The sequence below is a fragment of the Gouania willdenowi genome, unplaced genomic scaffold, assembly GCF_900634775.1.
Source record: "Gouania willdenowi unplaced genomic scaffold, fGouWil2.1 scaffold_62_arrow_ctg1, whole genome shotgun sequence".
Classification (NCBI taxonomy): domain Eukaryota; kingdom Metazoa; phylum Chordata; class Actinopteri; order Blenniiformes; family Gobiesocidae; genus Gouania; species Gouania willdenowi.
This window is the reverse complement of record NW_021145227.1, coordinates 481451-496496: the sequence shown is the minus strand read 5'-3', so window position 1 is coordinate 496496 and position 15046 is coordinate 481451. Positions and strand designations below refer to the sequence as shown.

The 15046-nt window shown below is 36.0% G+C and overlaps 2 long non-coding RNA genes across 3 annotated transcripts; both read left to right on the top strand.

The window, feature by feature from the left end:
- Positions 1–227: 227 nt before the first annotated feature.
- LOC114460720 (uncharacterized) lies at positions 228–3735 on the top strand. Of its 2 annotated transcripts, none has more exons than XR_003673717.1 (4): positions 228–515; positions 1910–2148; positions 2246–2378; positions 3640–3735. It is a non-coding gene; the product is annotated as an uncharacterized LOC114460720 (long non-coding RNA). The 2 variants fall into 2 exon arrangements; XR_003673718.1 differs by lacking the exon at positions 228–515 and adding an exon at positions 1162–1339.
- Positions 3736–4620: 885 nt separating this feature from the next.
- LOC114460721 (uncharacterized) lies at positions 4621–7185 on the top strand. Its single transcript, XR_003673719.1, has 4 exons — positions 4621–4798; positions 5402–5571; positions 5669–5801; positions 7090–7185. It is a non-coding gene; the product is annotated as an uncharacterized LOC114460721 (long non-coding RNA).
- The last annotated feature ends 7861 nt before the right edge of the window (positions 7186–15046 follow it).

The following is a 15046-nucleotide window of genomic DNA, read 5'->3' as shown; positions in this document are numbered from 1 at the left end:
ATATGAAAGAGATTTATAATTATTTGTATTGTTTAATTTAATTAAAATACCTATAAGTTAATGACAAAATGTCTAAAACATGTTCATTGTGAAAAGAATAATATATTATATGTTAAGTCCAATTACTGTGTTTTACCTGTGGAATTTGTGATGTCCTACGCTGGGTAGGTCCGTGAAGGCAACACAGGTGGGGTACATACAGGTTTCTTCGTTTGGAAGGAGTCACGGAGCAGCAGCAGAAGCAGCAGCGATGGAATAACTTGTTTTAGTGACTTTTAAATGAGATATACGGTGGTTTTATTGGAAAGAAGAAGCTGCTGGTGTTTTTCAAAGACTGGAGTGAATGAGGACATCGTAAAGGTTGAACACGAGGCTTGTGAACTGAGTTTTATCACGGAGTCTTGTTACATTGTGCGTGGCTAAATCAGCTCACACGCTGTTAGTACTGCTGTAGTTTGAGCTGGAGATAATTCTTGCCTGAAGTCATCTGGATGGAGAAAACACGTTTGCACCAGGTATGGAGTTTTATTTTATTTTTATTCATGATCTGTGAGTGAAGCAGCCAAGGTGTTTTAGTCCTGCACTTAAACAAGCAGCGATACAAGCCTGTAACGTAGGATGTATTGTGTCGGCTTTAGAACTAGTTTGTGTTATTTTTTTTCTGTTTGTTTGCCTTGTGTGTGAGCAAGGGTTAATTTTACAGTTGATCTTGCTGTGTTTATTAACAGAGTGGAAGTCGGACATTATTATTTTATTTCTGAGTTTATTTTACTCATTAAAGAGACAGTGAACTTTTTTATATTTTACCTTGTGTCTGGGGCTAATTTGTGTCAAAGTCAGTTACATTTAGTGTGTGGTGTTGCTTGTGGTTGTGTTCCCATAATTCAAATTATTAAATAAAATTAGGTTAGATTTGATTAGTACGTGAGTACGCTTTAAAAAGAACTCAGAGCCCACGCATTTAAATTACATTCAGCAAAAAAGGGCTACATTTGTAATGTTATTAGAGTTTAATTTATTAAGTTACAGTATTTTGATGGATTGGACTTTTTCAGAGTAAACAACAAGTACCATAATGCATTGCGGTGGGCGGCGTCATAGGTTACAGCCAATGGCGTGGTGCGACAGTGTGAGGTCAGAGTGGAAAGAAAACATGGCGGATTGTGCATAATGCAGCGGCAACACGTCAGAGGAGTGGAAACGTTTTGTTTCAGCATCAACAGAACCATAAAGGAGAAAAGATGGACTATATGTAAACACTGCTAGTGAGATAGTGGTCTGGAAATACTAGCAACATGAGCAGCATCTGTTGTTATGGGATTAAACCATCTTTATTCAGGTCAGTTCTACCGTGCGTGCGTGCGTGCGTGCGTGTGGGGTTTATTTTTTTAAATTTTATTAGTTTTTTTCTTCCTCTTACAAAAAAGTTATAAGAATACATTTTTTTTATTAGAAGGTCAAATTCTTAAAATAATACTAAATAAGTTTTATATTTTATTTGAGAAATTTTGTTTATATAACACTTTAAGTGCTTGTGTTTTGTTTCCCAAAGAGAGACTGTATTTTTTTTTTTATTGTTTTATAAATAAATATCTGACAGGATTATTGCATTTAAAGTACAGTTATGTGATGTCTTTATTTATCTTAATTGACTAAGTTTAGAAAGTTAAATGGTGTTAAAATTTAAAGGAGGTAAATTTGAGGATAATAATAAATTAAACAGTTTAAACAATGAACTCAGGTCCTGTCCCATAATACTTCACACTCATGGGAAATATAACATAGCTATGTGGGACAAGGGTTACATATGTTTAACATGACAGGGATACCAGTAGGGACAGACAGAGGACATCAGTCTGAGGCCAGGACAAATCAGCTCTCAATCCTCTTCTTCTCTTCTTCCTTTCAGGTATCAGTTTATGGGATGGAAATGTAAGATCTGCACTTTTCAGGCATCATCCATAAACTATCTACCAGACTAGCCTTCAGGTAAAAGCAGTGATCACCAGGAACAACAGCAGCTCCAAATCCTGTCTGAGGTTAAGAAGAAGCTCAGCATTTGTGTTTAGAACACATGACATCATCAGTCTTCAGATGAGCATCCAGGAGATGGTGGAGAGGTGGTCTTCCTTGTTTGATGTGTCTGAGGTCAGGATTTGAAACAATTCCATCTGAGGTTGAAGCTACACAAGCTCCACCCACTAATGTGGCCTCTGTGTATTTGTGTTTTCTGTTGTTTTTTAAGGTCAATGCAGAGTTCCAGCAGATCACCACAGTAAATGTTGAGGCCAAATTCATTTCAACTGCTGTCCATCTTCCAAGCTAAGAAAAGTGCTGCTGGAGCCTGACACCGTGCAAGAACTGATGCTGTTCTCCAGGTATTTGATATTACTTTTCTCTAACGCTGCTACTCTGCTCTACCTGTCATTACCATTTCTCCTTCTCCAAGACAGAATGTTGCACTGATGACTAAGTTGTACATAGGGCTGGGTGATATGGCTGGAAAATGTATCACATTATAAATATTTCATATCAGTTGATTTCCATAATTATTGATTTACTTATTTTTACCCATTCAAAATAACAACCACAAGAAAAAAAGGCTGAATTAAAATTTTAAATGTAATCTTTACCTTTAAAAAGACATCAACACAACTATGGGAAAAATAGAAACTATAAAATAAGTAAACTGGTTATGTACATATATATATAAATTAAATACATGCTTAATCACACAATGTGCAAAGTGTTTAGAAAATAATAATACCTGAGGTAGAACTAACATCTGTGACATTAAACAAAGAGTAATGTCAGCATTAAACCAGCATAAAATTGTTGGGAAAAAAAACATGGCTTCAGTGCAAAGACAAGTGTTTCACCTTAGGCTTAAAGTAGAGCCCTATAAAATTCATTTATTATATTTTACAAATTCTGTTTTTTTTTTTTATCAGAAATGTATATAATAAATCATTCCAGGTGACAAACCATTAAACTGCTAAATCTGTTCATCTGCCTTCATCCCCCAGAATGCCTTGCAGTTCTGGGTCATGGTTTTTTTCTGGATTTTTTTGGAGTTCATTGAAATGATCAGACATTTTGTGGTGAAATATATTGTTATTTTATTGCCCAGCCCTCGTTGTATATGTCAGTGTTTCCCAACCTTTTTGTCTCATGTTGCCCCCCGAGGCCTCTCTTCAGATTAGAAGAACCCCTTCATCTCTTCAATTTAGTAACCTTTCTTGTTGTATTTACATGTTAATAGCTTGAAAATGTCAACTTGTATGTTTAACGCACACTATCAATTTTGTGCATTGTAATTATTGTATAGCAGAGAATATATTTACCTAAATTTTTAGTAATGTGCATAACATGTTAGTAACAAATTAGTAGGATATTAAAGCCACAATATTGTTTATTTCATTAATGCAGTTTATTGTGGATTTTTATGGTGGAAAAGCTGTTGGATGAGCATGTAGTGTCTGAAATAGGCTTAAAAATGACTCAGTTTGTTAGAAATAGATTCATCAATGTTTCCAAGTACCCCCTATGTGTGTTCAAGTACCTCTAGAGGTACACGTACCCCTGGTTGGGAACCACTGGTATATGTGATGTTTTTATAATACATTCTCTATTTAACAGAGTGGAGTTGCTGATGAGAAAACCAGAGAATTCTTCATCTGATGTCCCATTGATCACCCTGGGAAAGATGATGTGCTTTAATCAAGGAGTTAAAGGCAAGTGCAGTTAATGACTGTGGGTTCTCCCTACAATGTATCTGTTAGTATGTCATTAATTCCTCTACTTATATATGCTATTTTACAACAGTTAGTTCTGACCAAATGATTTGATTGGACGACAGACATTTCAAGAGTGCTGATATAAAGCAACAATGGCACCAGGACTTCTTATGGATCATATCACTCTACTGTACAACTGATGTAAATACCATTAATTATAGTTCCATCTTAGGCTACATACTACAGTACATTGTGGCTGCTCTGTGAGTGAAGCAGCCAAGGTGTTTTAGTCCTGCACGTAAACAAGCAGCGATACAAGCCTGTAACGTAGGATGTATTGTGTCGGCTTTAGAACTAGTTTGTGTTATTTTTTTTGTTTGTTTGCCTTGTGTGTGAGCAAGGGTTCATTTTACAGTTGATCTTGCTGTGTTTATTAACAGAGTGGAAGTTGGACATTATTATTTTATTTCTGAGTTTATTTTACTCATTAAAGAGACAGTGATCTTTTTTTATATTTTACCTTGTGTCTGGGGCTAATTTGTGTCAAAGTCAGTTACATTTAGTGTGTGGAGTTGCTTGTGGTTGTGTTCCCATAATTCAAATTATTAAATAAAATTAGGTTAGATTTGATTAGTACGTGAGTACGCTTTAAAAAGAACTCAGAGCCCACGCATTTAAATCATATTCAGCAAAAAAGGGCTACATTTGTAATGTTATTAGAGTTTAATGAAATAAGTTACAGTATTTTGATGGATCGGACTTTTTCAGAGTAAACAACAAGTACCATAATGCATTGCGGCGGGCGGCGTCATAGGTTACAGGCGGTTTAGCCAATGGCGTGGTGCGACAGTGTGAGGTCAGAGTGGAAAGAAAACATGGCGGATTGTGCATAATGCAGCGGCAACACGTCAGAGGAGTGGAAACGTTTTGTTTCAGCATCAACAGAACCATAAAGGAGAAAAGATGGACTATATGTAAACACTGCTAGTGAGATAGTGGTCTGGAAATACTAGCAACATGAGCAGCATCTGTTGTTATGGGATTAAACCATCTTTATTCAGGTCAGTTCTACCGTGTGTGTGTGTGCGTGTGTGCGTGCGTGCGTGCGTGCGTGCGTGCGTGCGTGCGTGTGGGGTTTATTTTTTTAAATTTTATTAGTTTTTTTCTTCCTCTTACAAAAAAGTTATAAGAATAAATTTTTTTTATTAGAAGGTCAAATTCGTAAAATAATACTAAATAAGTTTTATATTTTATTTGAGAAATTTTGTTTATATAACACTTTAAGTGCTTGTGTTTTGTTTCCCAAAGAGAGACTGTATTTTTTTTTTATTGTTTTATAAATAAATATCTGACAGGATTATTGCATTTAAAGTACAGTTATGTGATGTCTTTATTTATCTTAATTGACTAAGTTTAGAAAGTTAAATGGTGTTAAAATTTAAAGGAGGTAAATTTGAGGATAATAATAAATTAAACAGTTTAAACAATGAACTCAGGTCCTGTCCCATAATACTTCACACTCATGGGAAATATAACATAGCTATGTGGGACAAGGGTTACATATGTTTAACATGACAGGGATACCAGTAGGGACAGACAGAGGACATCAGTCTGAGGCCAGGACAAATCAGCTCTCAATCCTCTTCTTCTCTTCGTCCTTTCAGGTATCAGTTTATGGGATGGAAATGTAAGATCTGCACTTTTCAGGCGTCATCCATAAACTATCTAGCAGACTAGCCTTCAGGTAAAAGCAGTGATCACCAGGAACAACTGTCTTCAGATGAGCATCCAGGAGATGGTGGAGAGGTGGTCTTCCTTGTTTGATGTGTCTGAGGTCAGGATTTGAAACAATTCCATCTGAGGTTGAAGCTACACAAGCTCCACCCACTAATGTGGCCTCTGTGTATTTGTGTTTTCTGTTGTTTTTTAAGGTCAATGCAGAGTTCCAGCAGATCACCACAGTAAATGTTGAGGCCAAATTCATTTCAACTGCTGTCCATCTTCCAAGCTAAGAAAAGTGCTGCTGGAGCCTGACACCGTGCAAGAACTGATGCTGTTCTCCAGGTATTTGATATTACTTTTCTCTAACGCTGCTACTCTGCTCTTCCTGTCATTACCATTTCTCCTTCTCCAAGACAGAATGTTGCACTGATGACTAAGTTGTACATAGGGCTGGGTGATATGGCTGGAAAATGTATCACATTATAAATATTTCATATCAGTTGATTTCCATAATTATTGATTTACTTATTTTTACCCATTCAAAATAACAACCACAAGAAAAAAAGGCTGAATTAAAATTTTAAATGTAATCTTTACCTTTAAAAAGACATCAACACAACTATGGGAAAAACAGAAACTATAAAATAAGTAAAGTGGTTATGTACATATATATATATATATATATATATATATATATATATATAAATTAAATACATGCTTAATCACACAATGTGCAAAGTATTTAGAAAATAATAATACCTGAGGTAGAACTAACATCTGTGACATTAAACAAAGAGTAATGTCAGCATTAAACCAGCATAAAATTGTTGGGAAAAAAAACATGGCTTCAGTGCAAAGACAAGTGTTTCACCTTAGGCTTAAAGTAGAGCCCTATAAAATTCATTTATTTTATTTTACAAATTCTGTTTTTTTTTTTATCAGAAATGTATATAATAAATCATTCCAGGTGACAAACCATTAAACTGCTAAATCTGTTCATCTGCCTTCATCCCCCAGAATGCCTTGCAGTTCTGGGTCATGGTTTTTTTCTGGATTTTTTTGGAGTTCATTGAAATGATCAGACATTTTGTGGTGAAATATATTGTTATTTTATTGCCCAGCCCTCGTTGTATATGTCAGTGTTTCCCAACCTTTTTGTCTCATGTTGCCCCCCGAGGCCTCTCTTCAGATTAGAAGAACCCCTTCATCTCTTCAATTTAGTAACCTTTCTTGTTGTATTTACATGTTAATAGCTTGAAAATGTCAACTTGTATGTTTAACGCACACTATCAATTTTGTGCATTGTAATTATTGTATAGCAGAGAATATATTTACCTAAATTTTTAGTAATGTGCATAACATGTTAGTAACAAATTAGTAGGATATTAAAGCCACAATATTGTTTATTTCATTAATGCAGTTTATTGTGGATTTTTATGGTGGAAAAGCTGTTGGATGAGCATGTAGTGTCTGAAATAGGCTTAAAAATGACTCAGTTTGTTAGAAATAGATTCATCAATGTTTCCAAGTACCCCCTATGTGTGTTCAAGTACCTCTAGAGGTACACGTACCCCTGGTTGGGAACCACTGGTATATGTGATGTTTTTGTAATACATTCTCTCTTTAACAGAGTGGAGTTGCTGATGAGAAAACCAGAGAATTCTTCATCTGATGTCCCATTGATCACCCTGGGAAAGATGATAATGCTTTAATCAAGGAGTTAAAGGCAAGTGCAGTTAATGACTTTGTGGGTTCTCCCTACAATGTATCTGTTAGTATGTCATTAATTCCTCTACTTATATATGCTATTTTACAACAGTTAGTTCTGACCAAATGATTTGATTGGACAACAGACATTTCAAGAGTGCTGATATAAAGCAACAATGGCACCAGGACTTCTTATGGATCATATCACTCTACTGTACAATTGATGTAAATACCATTAATTATAGTTCCATCTTAGGCTACATGCCACAGTACATTGTCACTACGTTCACACTTGGGTTGCTGTTAAGTCTAAAACATATTTCTTTTTTTTAAGCCACAAACACTACTCAATATCATCATTATAACTTTGTTTGGTTGACATATTTACTACTACTTGAAATTAACAATTTTAGCTGCTGACAAAAGCAAGGTACTCACTAGATAAAATTAATTGCATATTTGTTTGTTGACATTCAGATTTGTTGTGGGTCAAAAAAGTGAACCTCAGTCTAGTTAAAGCAATATACTGACTATACAATGTTTGGAAAACTAATGTGTTTAGTATGTTGGTGATGTTTTAGTTTTTCCAATACTTATTGTGTTGTGGACATCCTGCCTGGCCTCTCTAAATTGTTTCTTTTATATTGTCAGCAGAATGTTGATGGGTCTGCCATTAAAGTGGAAGAAGAGTTGGCAGCTGAAGTGATGGTGATACACCAGCTCCAGGATGAGAGTGGACAATCAGCGATGTTGGGATCATCATTGAAGGTTCAGCTGTTCTTGGTCATCTTGGGGATCTCAGCAGAGCTTGTTTCTACCTGCTAGGACTGACTTATGCCTTGGATCTGAAGTACCCAAAAACTCTGAAATACTTTTTTGAAGTATTTCAAAAGATGCTTGTGGAAGTGGATGCAGGAAACCTTTCAACAAAGGTGGTAAGACTAAAAACAGCTTGTTCCTGTATTTGTGGGGAAGCTGGTCAGATGAGTATAGCTGTGACTTATTCATAACTGAACAGTATGTAACTGTTCACTGTTAATGAGGTCCTGTACTAAGTCATGGACATTTTATGGCCCTGTGCCTTTAGATGTTTCCAAGGTGTGGTTTCTCATTTCTCAAGGAAAGTGGTTTTAAAAACTGTTTTACCAAAGTGCTTTAATGTTGTGCTTTTAGAGGAGAAAGTATTTCCTGAGGTTTTTAAGGCTCTTTTACATATTGCATTAAAATCCATTTTCTCAGTTTTTCAATAAAGTTTTGAAATTCCATGTAACTGTGTTTTATCAATTGATATTTTTAATTTTAAAGTTACCATTGACATTAAAATCACGATAGCAGTTTATTAAGAATAAGAGAGACAAGAGGAACATATTGAACATACTATTGAAAGTAGAGCTTTATTTAAAAAAAAAAAAAAAAAAAAAACAAACTTTACACTGTGTTGCCTTTGTCTGGATTCTATCTATCCATTCATTTCCTCAGATGATCTGTTGATGTAAAATACAATAATTGCTTTAATGCACAAAGCATTTTGTAGTTTTATAAAGATGTGACTGTTCTAATTATACAGTATAGCCCAAAGCTGCAAACATAAGGAGTTTTTGATTACATTACATTAAATTATCCTTTATGTTATCCCACAGTGGGGATATTCATTAAAAAAAATCCATAAATTACCAAATGTATTAATTCAACCTTATTATTTTATTTATTTATTTATACTTTGTCTGCACATGCTGTCAAAAGTCAATACTATATGGAGTGCAATATTTTTGCAACCACAATGCCTCTTATTATTGCAATTAATGAAATGAATTTATTTTATTGTATAATTTTGACCATCACCAGACAAAGAAAAGAATCACTTTATTTAAGGGATTTGTTTTGTTATTGAAACCGACCCCTACAAATAAACTGTGGCCCATAAGCACTGTGTCTTTCTCCATCTCTCTGTCTAATCACCTCTGGTTGTCATGCATGGTAAATATTGTTTTCTACAAATGGTAAGATGATTGATCAATATAAAAAAAGTAAGGTAAGTTGATGATATGCTGTAACAAAAATTCCCAGTTTGTGAAAGCTGCAATTTAAATGTTTTCAAGATTTGTTGTAAAGATATTGTTTAATAGTTGATTTGTTTTTTTTCTAAAGTTTATAGTTTTTATTTTTTCCCTTTTATTTACTTTTGTAATGGTACCCAATGTTTTTAATCCCTACCTTTTTAATGTGTAATCCTGTCTAAAATCAGTTAGTCTACAGTGCATAAAATCAGCAATAGCATGTAAATAAAAAAATAAGTTGATTAAAATATGCATTTAATAAAACTACGGATATGGTTTACATGTTGGTAATGTTTTAGTTTTAGGTGCATTAGCATGGCGTTAGCATTAGTATTACGTTAGCATTGGCATAGTGTTAGCAATAATATTAACATTGCGTTAGCATTACCATTGTGCTAGCATTAGCATTGTGCTAACATTTACTTTGTGCTAGCATTAAAATTGCGTCAGCATTAGCATTGCGCTAGCATTACCATTGTGCTAGCATTAACATTGTGCTAGCATTAACATTGCGTTAACATTAGCATTGCGCTAGCATTAGCATTGTGCTAGTATTAGCCTTGTGCTAGCTTTAACATTAGCATTGCGTTAATGTTAGCATTGTGCTAACATTAGCATCGCGCTAGCGTTAGCATTGCGCTAACATTAGCATTGTGCTAGTATTGCATTAGCATTGTGCTAGCAATAGCATTGCACTAGCATTTCATTAACATTAGCATTGCGTTAATATTAGCATTGCTAGTACATTGCGCTAGCATTAGCATTTCATTAACATTAGCATTGCGTTAATATTAGCATTGCTAGTACATTGCGCTAGCATTAACATTGCGCTAACATTAGCATTGCGCAAAGATTAGCATTGCGCTAACGTTAGCATTAGCATTGCGCTAACGTTAGCATTAGCATTGCGCTAATGCTAGCATTGCGCTAATGCTAGCATTGCGCTAATGCTAGCATTGCGCTAATGTTAGCATTGCGCTAGCATTAGCATAGCGCTCACGTTAGCATTGCGTTAACGTTAGCATTACGCTAACGTTAGCATTGCGCTAACGTTAGCATTGCGCTAATGTTAGCATTGCGCTAACGTTAGCATTGCGCTCATGTTAGCATAGCGCTAACGTTAGCATTACGCTAACGTTAGCTTTGCGCTAACGTTAGCATTGCGCTAACATTAGCATAGCGTTCACGTTAGCATTGCACTAACGTTAGCATTGTGCTAGCATTAGCATTACGCTAACGTTAGCATTACGCTAACGTTAGCATTGCGCTAACGTTAGCATTGTGCTAACGTTAGCATTGTGCTAACGTTAGCATTGCGCTAATGTTAGCTTTGCGCTAATGTTAGCATTGCGCTAGCGTTAGCATTGCGCTAGCATTAGTATTGCGCTAGCATTAGCATTGCGCTAGTGTTAGCATTGCGCTAGCATTAGCATTGCGCTAGCATTAGCATTGCGCTAGCATTGCGCTAGCATTAGCATTACGTTAGCATTGTGCTAGCATTAGCATTGCGCTAGCATTAGCATTGCGTTGATATTGCGCTAGCATTAGCATTGCGCTAGCATTAGCATTGCGCTGGCATTGTGCTAGCATTAGCATTGCACTAGCATTAGCACTGTGCTGGCATTAGCATTGCGCTAGCATTAGTATTGTGCTAGCTTTAGCATTGTCCTAACATTAGCATTAACCTAGCATTAGCATTAACCTAGCATTAACATTAACCTAGTATTAGCAATAACCTAGCATTAGCAATAGCCTAGCATTAGCAAAAGCCTTGTATTACCATTACCCTAGCATTAGCATTACACTACCATTAACATTAGCCCAGTAAACAGTAAAACCATTAAACCCAGTAAAACCAGTACCACCAGTTAGAAGTCCAGTTTATACAGTAGTATGTGTACAAACCCCAGTATGAAGGGAAAAAGCAGTGTAACCAGTGAAATGTCCAGTTTAGACAGCAGTATGTGTCAAAATCCCAGTTTGAAGGGGAAAACCAGTTAGACCAGTTAGAAGTCCAGTTCACACAGTAGTGTGTTTAAAAATCCCAGTATGAGCTGGAAGTGAACAAACAGCTGAACATGTCAAAGTTTGAATGGTGGAAATCCGTTGGAAAATGGCTGAGCTGTGAAAGAACTAAGTTCTGAGTCTGAATGAGAACCTGCAAACCCCACACTAAAGGTGAATTTGTGATGAAGAGGATGAGTGATAATGAAGAGCTGAATTTTCGACACATTTCAACATTTGAATGGTAGAAATTGGTTAATAAATGGCCAAACAGTTAAAGTTTAAAGTTGTAGGTGAGAAATGAGAACCTGCAAACTCCACACTGAAGGTGAATTTGTGATGAAGAGGATGGTTGATGATGAAGAGCAGAATTTTTGACACATTTCAACATTTGAATGGTGAAATTTGGTTAATAAATGGGCAAGTTATTAACAATTTAAGTTTTAAGTTGGAAAGGAGAACCTGCAAACTCCACACTAAAGGAAAATTGATGATGAAGAGGATGAGTGATGATGAAGATCTGAATTTTTGACACATTTCAAAGTTTGAATGATGAAAATCGGTTGAAAAATGGCTGAGTAATTAACAATTTAAGTTTTAAGTTGGAAAGGAGAACCTGCAAACTCCACACTGAAGGTGAATTTGTGATGAAGAGGACAGGTGATGATGAAGATCTGAATTTTTGACACATTTCAACATTTGAATGGTGAAAATTGGTTAATAAATGACCAAGTTATTAACAATTTAAGTTTTGAATGTGAAAGGAGAACCTGCAAACTCCACACTAAAGGGAAATTGATGATGAAGAGGATGAGTGATGATGAAGAGCTGAATTTTTGACACATTTCAACATTTGAATGGTGAAAATTGGTTAATAAATGACCAAGTTATTAACAATTTAAGTTTTAAGTTGGAAAGGAGAACCTGCAAACTCCACACTAAAGTAAAATTGATGATGAAGAGGATGGGTGATGATGAAGAGCTGAATTTTTGACACATTTCAACATTTGAATGGTGAAATTTGGTTAATAAATGGCCAAGTTATTAACAATTTAAGTTTTAAGTTGGAAAGGAGAACCTGCAAACTCCACACTAAAGGAAAATTGATGATGAAGAGGATGAGTGATGATGAAGCGCTGAATTTTTGACACATTTCAAAGTTTAAATGGTGAAAATCGGTTGAAAAATGGCGGAGTAATTAACAATTTAAGTTTTAATGGTGAAAGGAGAACCTGCAAACTCCACACTGAAGGTGAATTTGTGATGAAGATAATGGGTGATCATGAAAAGCTGAATTTTTGACACATTTCAACATTTGAATGGTGAAAATTGGTTAATAAATGGCCAAGTTATTAACAATTTAAGTTTTAAGTTGGAAAGGAGAACCTGCAAACTCCACACTAAAGTAAAATTGATGATGAAGAGGATGAGTGATGATGAAGAGCTGAATTTATGACACATTTCAAAGTTTAAATGGTGGAAATTGGTTGAAAAATGGCTGAGTAAATAATCATTTAAGTTTTAATGGTGAAAGGAGAACCTGCAAACTCCACACTGAAGGTGAATTTGTGATGAAGAGGATGGTTGATGATGAAGAGCAGAATTTTTGACACATTTCAAAGTTTGAATGGTGAAAATTGGTTAATAAATGGCCAAGTTATTAACAATTTAAGTTTTAAGTTGGAAAGGAGAACCTGCAAACTCCACACTAAAGGGAAATTGATGATGAAGAGGATGAGTGATGATGAAGAGCTGAATTTTTGACAAATTTCAACATTTGAACGGTGAAAATTGGTCGAGAAATGGCCAAACAGTTAAAGTTTAAAGTTGTAGGTGAGAAATGAGAACCTGCAAACTCCACACTAAAGGAAAATTGATGATGAAGAGGATGAGTGATGATGAAGAGCTGAATTTGTGACACATTTCAACATTTGAATCATGAAAATCGGTTGAAAAATGGCTGAGTAATCAACAATTTAAGTTTTGAATGTGAAAGGAGAACCTGCAAACCCCACACTAAAGGAAAATTGATGATGAAGAGGATGAGTGATGATGAAGAGCTGAATTTTTGACACATTTCAACATTTGAATGGTGAAAATTGGTTAATAAATGGCCAAGTTATTAACAATTTAAGTTTTGAATGTGAAAGGAGAACCTGCAAACTCCACACTAAAGTAAAATTGATGATGAAGACGATGAGTGATGATGAAGAGCTGAATTTTTGACACATTTCAACATTTGAATAGTGAAAATTGGTTAATAAATGGCTGAGTAATCAACAATTTAAGTTTTGAATGTGAAAGGAGAACCTGCAAACTCCACACTAAAGGAAAATTGGTGATGAAGAGGATGAGTGATGATGAAGATCTGAATTTTTGACACATTTCAACATTTGAATGGTGAAAATTGGTTAATAAATGGCCAAGTTATTAACAATTTAAGTTTTAAGTTGGAAAGGAGAACCTGCAAACTCCACACTAAAGTAAAATTGATGATGAAGAGGATGAGTGATGATGAAGAGCTGAATTTTTGACACATTTCAACGTTTGAATGATGAAAATCGGTTGAAAAATGGCTAAGTAATCAACAATTTAAGTTTTGAATGTGAAAGGAGAACCTGCAAACCCCACACTAAAGGAGTATTGGTGATGAAGACGATGGGTGATGAAGAGGAATAGTGAATATGAAGGTTTGACTGGTTGAAATCAGTTGAAACCAGTCAGAGAACCTGTAAACTACTCAGAGAGAAAATGTTGATTATTTATTGATTTTTTTTAAAAATCCCCATTCATTTCCTATGGGGAAATTTGATCGCAGTTTTTTGCGATTTATTTTGCGAAAAATTCACGAATCGCTTAGAAAAGTCATAGCACGCGATGCCCGGCCAAGCCGGACGTTTTGATGTATAATTTGCGTGGGTTGTCTCAACGCCCTGGAAGGAGTTAACCGCCAAACTTTTCATTAGTGGGGCGGTAAAGAGAACACTAGACAATTTCCGCGGAAATCGTGGGAGGGGCTCGTGGGCGGTTGCCGGTTCGAAAGGTGGAAATTCATTCAAAATTGGTCAAACAGTTACAGTTTTAAGTTTTATGTGTTTAGCATTGCATTAGCGTTAGCATTGCGCTAGCATTAGCATTGCGCTAGCATTTACATTGCGCTAGCATTAGCATTGCGTTAGCATTGCGTTAGCATTAACATTGCACTAGCATTAGCATTGCACTAGCATTAGCATTGCGCTAGCATTGGCATTGCGCTAGCATTAGCATTGCGCTAGCATTAGCATTGCGCTAAAATTAGCATTGCGCTAACGTTAGCATAGCGCTCACGTTAGCATTGCGCTAGCGTTAGCATTGCGCTAGCGTTAGCATTACGCTAACGTTAGCATTGCGCTAACGTTAGCATTGCGCTAACGTAAGCATAGCGCTCACGTTAGCATTGCGCTAACGTTAGCATTGCGCTAGAGATAGCATTGCGCTAGCGTTAGCATAGCGCTAGCGTTAGCATAGCGCTAACGTTAGCATAGCGCTAACGTTAGCATTGCGCTAGCGTTAGCATTGCGCTAGCGTTAGCATTACGCTAACGTTAGCATTGCGCTAACGTTAGCATTGCGCTAACGTAAGCATAGCGCTCACGTTAGCATTGCGCTAACGTTAGCATTGCGCTAGAGATAGCATTGCGCTAGCGTTAGCATAGCGCTAGCGTTAGCATAGCGCTAACGTTAGCATAGCGCTAACGTAGCATTTTGGCGCTAGCGTTAGCTTGCGCTAGCGTTGAGCATTGCGCTAAGCATTAGCAATTGGGCGCTAAGCGTTAGCAGC